Here is a 9203-nt window from a genome sequence, read left to right on the forward strand (position 1 = left end):
ATCACTCGATATAGAAATATTAACATTCGTAAAAAGTAGATTGGTTTTTGTCGAAGAAAAAATATATATATAGCTAGAAGATGACTGATTGGTCAATGGCAGAAAAAAAGGAAGAGGACAGGTTGGACCATTAGAGAGTTCCTCTCAATAACCAGAAGAGAGAGAGAGAGAGATTGGATTACTTTGCTCTCACGAATCGAGCAACGCTTATATAGCACAGTACAATATACATAATAATCCTCTCGTAACCGCTTAACGTAACAGGCGTAACTAGTACCATTGCCAACGAAAGCGGCTGGCGCGGCGTGTCGGCGGAAAGTAAAAGCGGATGAGCCAGTTTTCGCGCGCGCGAGCCTTCCTCGAAAGAGAGAGCGCATACACACCGTGGCGGCCACGATCCAAAGAGAAGAACGAGAGGGAAAGTCTTTCACTCTCGTTTGTCCTACAAACCAATCGTTCCCTTTCTACTTTACTCTAATACTACTATGTATATGTATATATATAGATTTCTCTTACATCAGAATTACAAACTAATTTCTTACGTAATAATAAAGTCTCTTTCGAAAATGTTCTTTCAGATTTTTGTACTTTCAATTGAATTAACTCGAAAAATCGTGTTGTATATATATTGGTATTGGTAGCACGTTTTTATGGTATTATATATATGTGTGTCAGTGTACACAGAGTTATCACGATGCTATTTTCCCTAGCGAATCGATTGATAAAAGGGAATACGTAAGAGGCGAGTCGAAGCGAGTTTTCTTAAGGGTAGACTCTCCGCATGTACGTAAGTATACCATTAGCGAAGGAAATTCTAGTCTCGTGCGAGGCTGATAATAATAGAGCGAGTTTCATGGTGAAAAAAAAAGGTCTTTCAGCTATTCACCGGCTGATTCTATAATTAGGTTGGCGTGGCTTCATTGGGTTAACCGCACAGTAGCCAAGCGCGAGGCTGCGCCAGTAGCAAGCACACCTGATGCACTCTGTCTGCAACGGAATTGGCACGTGCAAATTGCCTTTGCTAGAGTGCTCAATGCACTCGCGCGTAATTCGCAAGAGCTTTGCGCGGTGGAAAGCTCGACAAAGGATATAAATGACTTTTGTACGCGTATACACACACACACACGCACAAGCATTTGCAAGTATCAACGCACAGAGTAGTAAGTAGTAAATTCGGACGCGAGGCGCCAAGTCGTACGAGCGTAATTTCACGCCACGTGAGATAAAGCCTCGAGTCGCGTCGTCACTGTGACGTAGCCAATTTCGTACGCGTCCTCTTTGTCGTCGTTGATCACGTGTCCTCAGGCCCGTTTTTAGATCTCCAATCAACTGTCTCGTGTACAACGTGAAAAATGAAATTTTTTCATTGTAATTTGTAACTGCTAGATCTTTGGATTCTTTTCTTCTTGTATTGTTCATCTTGGGACACTTGATCTCAGATCGTACAATGGGTCTTAAGGCCCTTTTAACTGCAAATTTCACATACAATAACAAAAAATTTCAGTTGACAGTTTTTTTTGCAAATTTTGCTGGTTATCTTGTACACAAAACACCTGATACGAGATCGTAAAACGGGCCTTATTACCGCATAGTTATACCGTACAGTATACACATATCACAGAGCCATCCTCCAGCATACAGCATATAATATACATAGCGGTAAGATATTTCCGGAGGAAAGCATAATTAAAACTGAACATGTCGCTCACGTTCGCGTTGCGTCACGTCATCTGTCCAACTTTACTATTCGTATCATGCGATCTCGGTGTATACCTATATGAAAAGAGCAAAGTATCGTGTGATCGGTGCTTATCGCCGCGCGATTGAGACACACTGCCCATGGATGCTTGGCTAATTATCATTCAGTCGGAATTCATTGTATTGCGAGTCGACGATATAAATTACGCGCGCACTCTTTCTTTCCAATCCACTGTTTTTCTCGAGACGATTTCACAGAGTGAAGAATTTCATCTCGCACTTGGATTAATCCTGACGACCTACCTCAACAACTCGTAACGCTTTAACGCTCTGCCTAATATGTGTGTATACATATTATCAGTAAAACCCTTTGAACCTTGAACACCGCAGAGTGCTTGCTCTTTCCCCTACAAAGTTGCACAGTGTTTTATAATAATAGGTTCTCTTTCTCACGTATGGTATATATATATGTATGTACTGGAAGATATTACAGACTGATCAGTCTCTCTCGTCCCTCTGTTCCTCCCTCTCGCGGAGAGTCCAGTTTACCTCGACGCAGTTGGACGAGTCTTCCATGGTCGGAATATGATTTCTGTTGGAAGGAAATTACCGGTGATTACGGTCAGTGATCATTATTATCGACGGGTTTTTACACTTTTCCAAGGCACCAGCACCACCACCATGCGAGCGCCCGATTCTCTCTCGGTCCATCAGCCTTGAAAATCATCATCCCAACCGAATAACTCGGGGCTCCCTGCTCGGACCTGCAGGCTAATTACCTTATCAGAGCCGCAATGATAAAAATGGATAAAAACGCTATCCTTCGAAAGTTTCTCCGAGCGATATAAAAAGCGTCGAGCCACAACTCATTAACGATCTCCTTGTACCTGCTTTCCATTCCATTATATATTATTACACGTAGAGATATATACTATATATCTTCTCCTCGGTAGCTTTTGAAAAAAATCGAATCTCCTCTAACCGTGTCGTAGGAAAAAACTGCTGCTGCTGTTGCTCGCTTATGTATATACACTATGTATATATATATATATATATATATATATATGTATATTTATTCTAGAAGCGAGCTCTGTGTCTAATTTGACGAAAGAGCTTGGCGCAAATAAGTGTGTATGTGCATGGTTTTCCATTTAAGTGGCTCGAATAGGCAAAGAGAATAGGAGATCGTAGGCAAGATGGCGATTAGTGGCGTAGCACACTTTGTCTGAAAGATACTAATTATTAATGCGGAATCGATATATCCTCGCTTCGCGACTTGAACTACTTCGAGTTGCAAACAATGTTTCTAGGTTAGAACTTACATACATACACGTTTCTGTCGTCGTCGTCGTCGTCGTCGTCGTAGTCGTATATAGCTATAACGCTACAAATTGTCATCGCATTCTATACGTGTATCTTGCTGTTTGGCAGTGTACTATTCAGACTCGTGCCGATTAATTATTGCCATTTCAACTATTTATAATACTCATGTACCTAGCTGCTATCCGCTCGAGTAGCTTCGCGCAAAGTAACGACGTTTTAGAAATCAATGTTAAATTACGCGTCCTGTAGAGGGGACGTTTCAGGAAAAAGGAAAACTTTGGCGAAATTGCAGAATTTTAAAGAGGACAAAGGTTACGAGGCAAGGCACGGAAACTCTGATTCTGGTCAGTCTCGAACGCTTTACGAGGGTTCTTTTTACTGTCTATGGTAGAGGGGGGGGGGGAGGGGGAGAAAAGGCCCCTGAAAGTCCATGGTTGGCATCGACGACGCACCAGGGGCACTGGGTCACTGGAAACTCCAACTTCTCTCGCCAATTGCACGCAATAATTCGGGGACCCGTTTTCAAAATATTTACACCGGGTCCTAATTTATGGATGGTCAGTCCTGCTCGCTCCCTCGTGCCGGAGAGGCTTGCGCACCGCGCGTCGCCGTTCTGCCGGCACGCGATAAAGCCCACTTACAGCTGTAAACCTTTCCACCCCTCTTTCTTCAAACATTCTGCTCTTTCACGTACGCGCTCTCTACGTCCATTCTCCCAATTATTCCCACCATATTTCCGACCGACGACGACGACGACGAAGACGGTATATACCGAGAGTTCTCGCTACTGCTCACGGTATACGTTACCCTTGTAATCCAATGTTTCGCTTCACGCTTCTATTCTTCACGCGCATAAACGCACGCCTTTTTAACAAAGCGTCCATTCTTTGCCTCCCCCCTCAATCTTGTCGATCTCTTCGACTGATTTTATGGAAACTCGACTCGATATAGAATAACTAAACATTAACAACTATTCAGCTATATAGAACAATATATACGATACAAATTAATATCTATATATGATCCTTTTTCTCTCGTACGATATATAGTACTGACAGGAGTCCCTCGAGATTCTCCCTTTATTTTTATCGCAGATTTCTGCCTCATGTTCTATATATATATATATGTATGGTACTTGGCGGTAGTGTTGGTGGTTCTTTGCTCCATAGCTTTGTCGAGAGAGCTATTTCTTCGAATGGGATAAGGGCGAGAGAGGCCTTTTATAGTATGAGTATGTAAGAGAGAGAGAGAGAGAGAGAGAGAGAGAGAGAGGGAGAAACGCGTCCCAGTTGCAGAGCAATAAAAACCAAAGGCACGAAATAAAAGCAGAGGCGATGCCGCCCCCGCTATAGCATCGCTCTCGCTCTCGACTCTCTCGTCTGGTATAATAAAACTTGCGAAGTTGAAGCTGGCGCAAGCGCGCGCGTCCCTCTTCGAATCTCCCGCTCTGTCGCGCTCATAGTTTGTTACTCGAACGCGCATGCGCGTGCATCATTCTCTGTTGCACCTGGTACTGCTGCTGCGCACGCTAGAGAGAGAGAGAGGGAGAGAGAGAGAATAGCGAGAGGAGAGACAGACAGATCGCACTCTCACACAAACACACGTACTCTCGCATAAAGAGCTAGAATGGGAGCGTATATCTCATGTGGGTAACTGTGTCAAGGACGTGCGAACTGGGCTGCGAAACGGCGATTCGCGTTTCGCAGATGAAATGGTCTCTCTCGACTCGCTTGGACAAAGAGCGAAAGATTTACGAAATATTCAACAAGTTGCGAGATGCTGCAGTCTATTCCGAAATCCTCTCCGTCGTCGTCATCGTCGTCGTGCCTCGTCTCGCTTTCCAGGATTCTCATCCTTGCTCCTTGATAATATATATATGTATACTTGTAGAGATAATCGAATTGCGGAACGCTCGCTTCATCCACAATTTTTATGTTTCTTGAGATTCTAACGATGTATAGTCAACACTTTTTTTTTCTTTCTACTAATTTTCTTCCTAGGTTTTCTTTGTTTTATTTTTAACAAATCGCGATTGTTCCATACAGTGTTTCGTTGGATATTTCGAGAAAACGAGACCAAATTTCCTCGTCCAACGCGCATATTAACAATTATACAACAGAGATAAAAATTGTGAGCGTTATTCTATTGCGTAATGCGAAACATGGAGATAATCGCTCCAAGTACTATTTTTTTTCGTTTCAATGGATTTTTAAAGGAGGAAAATTAAGTTTTTCTTTTTGAAGCGGGAAACCGAACGCGTTTCTAGGATAACAAAAATATACATTACGGCTCCATGTAACAGCACAATGAGTTAGATTTTACTTTTAGTTTCGAAAATGGGATTGTAGAGTGGGGCGGGCCTTGGCACACTTCGCACACCAAGGCACGTTGCTCAGACACCGGGAGAGCGAGTAAATGAGAGAGGAAGAGAAAGACTGAGTGAGAAAGAGTGACGAGGAGGGGGGGGGGGGTAGACACAATTATATATATATATATATATATAAAGTATATACATACGTTTTTTATATGTAAATTGTCAACCCATTTAGGCGATAACAATGGTTTCTGCGACAAATGCAACATTCAATTAATACCGCGCAAAGGAATCGTAATAAAAGCAAACTCTGAAAATAAATAATCTTCTAGAATAGCTCGTATTAATCGTGCACAGACTAATTTTATATGTCGTTGCGCAATAGGAATTAGCTCGTGATTTTTTCAGTGACGAAAGACACATCGGCTCGAGGGGCTTACAATTTTAGTGTAGTTTCTACATATGAAAAGATTTTCGAAAGTTTCTTTAGAGCTCTTACAAAAGATGACTTAATATGCCGTACTATTCCAGAGGGATAGGAAGGAAGGAATTAGAAGTTTGTGGCCGAGTAGAACGATGATGAGATTTTGCTGGAGGAGAAATTTGATATAGTGGCTTCCGCAACCGGATGATATCGGAATGAAATAGAGCGAGAGACGTATCGATGGATAAATAGATTTGTTATAGAGATTAGGAAGTGTGTGTGGGGGGGGGGGGGGGGTGGATGAGTGGTATATAGAGGAGACAAGAATCTAAACGGGGCTGGGAGAATTTTCACGTGTGTGCATGCATGCGCCTACGTCGATCGGGCCACGAGTGCCTCGCTCCGAGCCTCCGAGGATCGACGCGATGCTAATTGACCCAGAAATAGCGTAATGCCGATAATGGCCGCATAATTTCAAGCCTATACGGGTAAAGGACTAACACTTTTACAACCTTGTAGATCGCGCGACGTTATCGACTCGCTACTACATGTCAATCGCATTAATAGCGATTCTTCGTCGCCAACAGCCAGACATGATTTTTCATTCGAAGAAAACAAGGGATTATCGATCGATGGATCATCGCATTTGCTAGATCTATAATGTTCTGGTTGGAGAAGAAATTTACTCGAGGTGTACCTATAGCTATTCCAGGCTAAATCCACTTGTAATTTTATATAGATATAGCTAAATGCTCCCTTCCGCTCCCTACTATAAATACCAAAGCTCCGATAAAATAATAGTTGAGAAAAATTATTCCACCCGAGAACACTCTGTATTTCTGCAGTATACAGTTATCATACGACTCTTGTTTCCGCGAGCTCCGTAATATCATCGTTGTAACTGGCTAGCGTGGGCCGCGCAAATTAGCTCCAACAATTCCAATTAATTGTTTAATACTTTACGTTGGCAAGTGACTAAAATTGCAATTATTCGCCGCTACTTTTAATTTCTGCAGATTGTCGGGGGTGGGAGAGGATGGACGAAGGATCCAGGGTTTTAATCTTCCTTAAGGTTTATAGTCGTTCGTAGCGAGGCTGCTTGTAACGCGTAAATAAGTTACACGGGGAATTGGGAGTTTTATAGATTTTTAACGACTTTTCCCGGTACACTATATATATTATACCCTTTGAAACTCGACTACGTAGCCCGAGAGCAACGTTACTGCTCTTAGCATTGGCATTCCGAACGAGACTACACCGACGATGCTTTTGGTTTTCTGGGTCAGGGCTTTCACTTTCCTTCGCTCGTACTTCCGTCCTTTCAGACTCTTCGTCGACAGGCCCTTTCCCTTTCGACCAGCGGTGCACCGATTTGTATCGGTCGACCGATATCCCCCCCCCTTCCCCCCCCCTCTCTCTCTCTCTCTCTCTCTCTGCACTTTACACACCAACGTCGCAATATTAACCTCGGTCACCTCCTCGAAACCAGCAGCAGCCAACAGGTACTCCTTTTCGATTCATCCAGATACCACCACAACCACCCTATTCCACAACAATAGACCCTTACTCAATCCCAAAATTACAGCGATGCGTAACTGCAGCGCATTGCGCAAATCAGACGCATTGCGCAACGCGTGATTTCTTTCGGATAAAATCTCAAATAAATCATCCATCTCGATGAATCGGAGGATCATTTTCGTGTGGAGGATTATCCGTGGATAAAATTCAGGGTTCGTGCAGCGTTGCGCGAGTTATTTAAAGAGCATTTTTTTCTGATTTCTCTAACCTGGTAAAATGTATAATATTCTTGTACGTTTGCACTATTGTATGGCTGTGTGTGTTTGCATTCTTTCCCCTTTCTATATATACCCAATTAAACTTCCAACTATTTCCATTTTCTTACTCACTCCTTATTTCCTTTTCCTGTCGGTTCTTTACACATACTTTGGCATTTTAAATTCACCATATCATTTACTTATGTATGTACATAAATCAAATTGTTTAGCCAATAAGTTTGTAGGTACTAGAATTCTCTTTTTCGAATAAAATATATATATATATATATATATATATATAGGGGGAAGGAAATAAGAAGCAAGAGGAACTTTTTATATACAGCGCAAAGCTCGTGGCTGGAAATAAATCTGGCACGAAAATTTGGAGGATTGAAATTTTTCTCTCTAGAGCCTCTTACTTAATGGAGCGAAGCTGCTGTTGCTGCTGCTGTTACATGAATTTAAGAAAGAAAAAACGTGGGTGAGACACGCGTGTCGCAGAAATATTGCGCGGGAATATTCGGTGGAAGGCACACGGTGATCGGGCAATTCCCCAAAGCAGAACGGGATAAAATAAGATTCTCTCTTCTCCGCTCGTATGAATAAAGAAGAAATGATATTTGAGCGTGGAAAAGTCAAAGGAAGAAGGATAGAGAAAGGTTTGTTAAAGCGAGAAGAGAGAGGGAGAGTAGATGCTGGAAGGGAGTTTGGTATCGAGCAGGTCTAAAAGCGAGAGAGAGACGGAGAGTGAAACCGAGAGTGAGAGTGAGAAATGAGCAAGGTAGAGCGAGAGTGGATAGAGTGACTGGTTGTGGGAGGGGGGTGGGGGAGCCGAAGAATGGATAGAGAGAGAGGGAGAGGAAAGGTAGGTAGCTGAGGCATGTGTGTGGATAGGAGAGAGAGAGAGAGAGAGGGGGAAGGCGCGCGAGAACGAGCGAGAAGGCTCGAAGCGTGGTCGAGGGGGAAGGCGGGGCGTCGGCGTTCGTGGAAGAGAAGGAGATACGGGGGGAGGGGGGAGGTGGCAGAGGTATAATGAGAAGGAGCGAGTCGCCGCGGCTGCGTCATGTTCTCAACGAACTGGGTCAGTGGGTCTCCCCACCAGGTCGCGCGCTTCGCACATTTACCAACAGCCGGAGACGCACACCAACATCACCGCTGGCACCGTCAGGGAGTGCCAACGGCGTTACTGTTGACCCAGCCACGGCTACGTCCACCGTCCCTTCCCCCCTACCCGTGCCCTTCTCGTCTCGTACTCTCCGTAACACCACTTACACCACCGTTGGCCACAACCCGATCATGCCTGCCGCCTCCCTCTCGAAATTGTTCTTTCGAACCAACAGCGATTTCGCGCTGTTTCCGTGCCACCCCCCCCCCCCCTCTATACTCGACCAATTATTAGCCAGATTTTCCACGAGCAAAGAACAAACGTAGCATATTTTATGAAAATTCTATCGTCAACTTGGGTTCGTTTCGGCGCGATAAGAACGGAGGAAAAATTGACGAAGAGAAAAGAAAGAGTTTCGGGAGAGCAAAGATTGGAAGGAAGAACGGAGGAAAGAAAGCTGCGGATTGTTAGCAAAAGAGGGAATAGAAATAGAGTGAGAGGGAGGAACGGACAAGACTTTTGCAGCCGACATAGACCTGGTTCCGTAAGTAGGTCATCCCCGGC

This window comes from Prorops nasuta, unplaced genomic scaffold (assembly GCF_024137725.1).
Source record: "Prorops nasuta isolate Cenicafe-Biocafe unplaced genomic scaffold, Cenicafe_Pnas_1.2 PNAS00015, whole genome shotgun sequence".
Taxonomy (NCBI): Eukaryota; Metazoa; Arthropoda; class Insecta; order Hymenoptera; family Bethylidae; genus Prorops; species Prorops nasuta.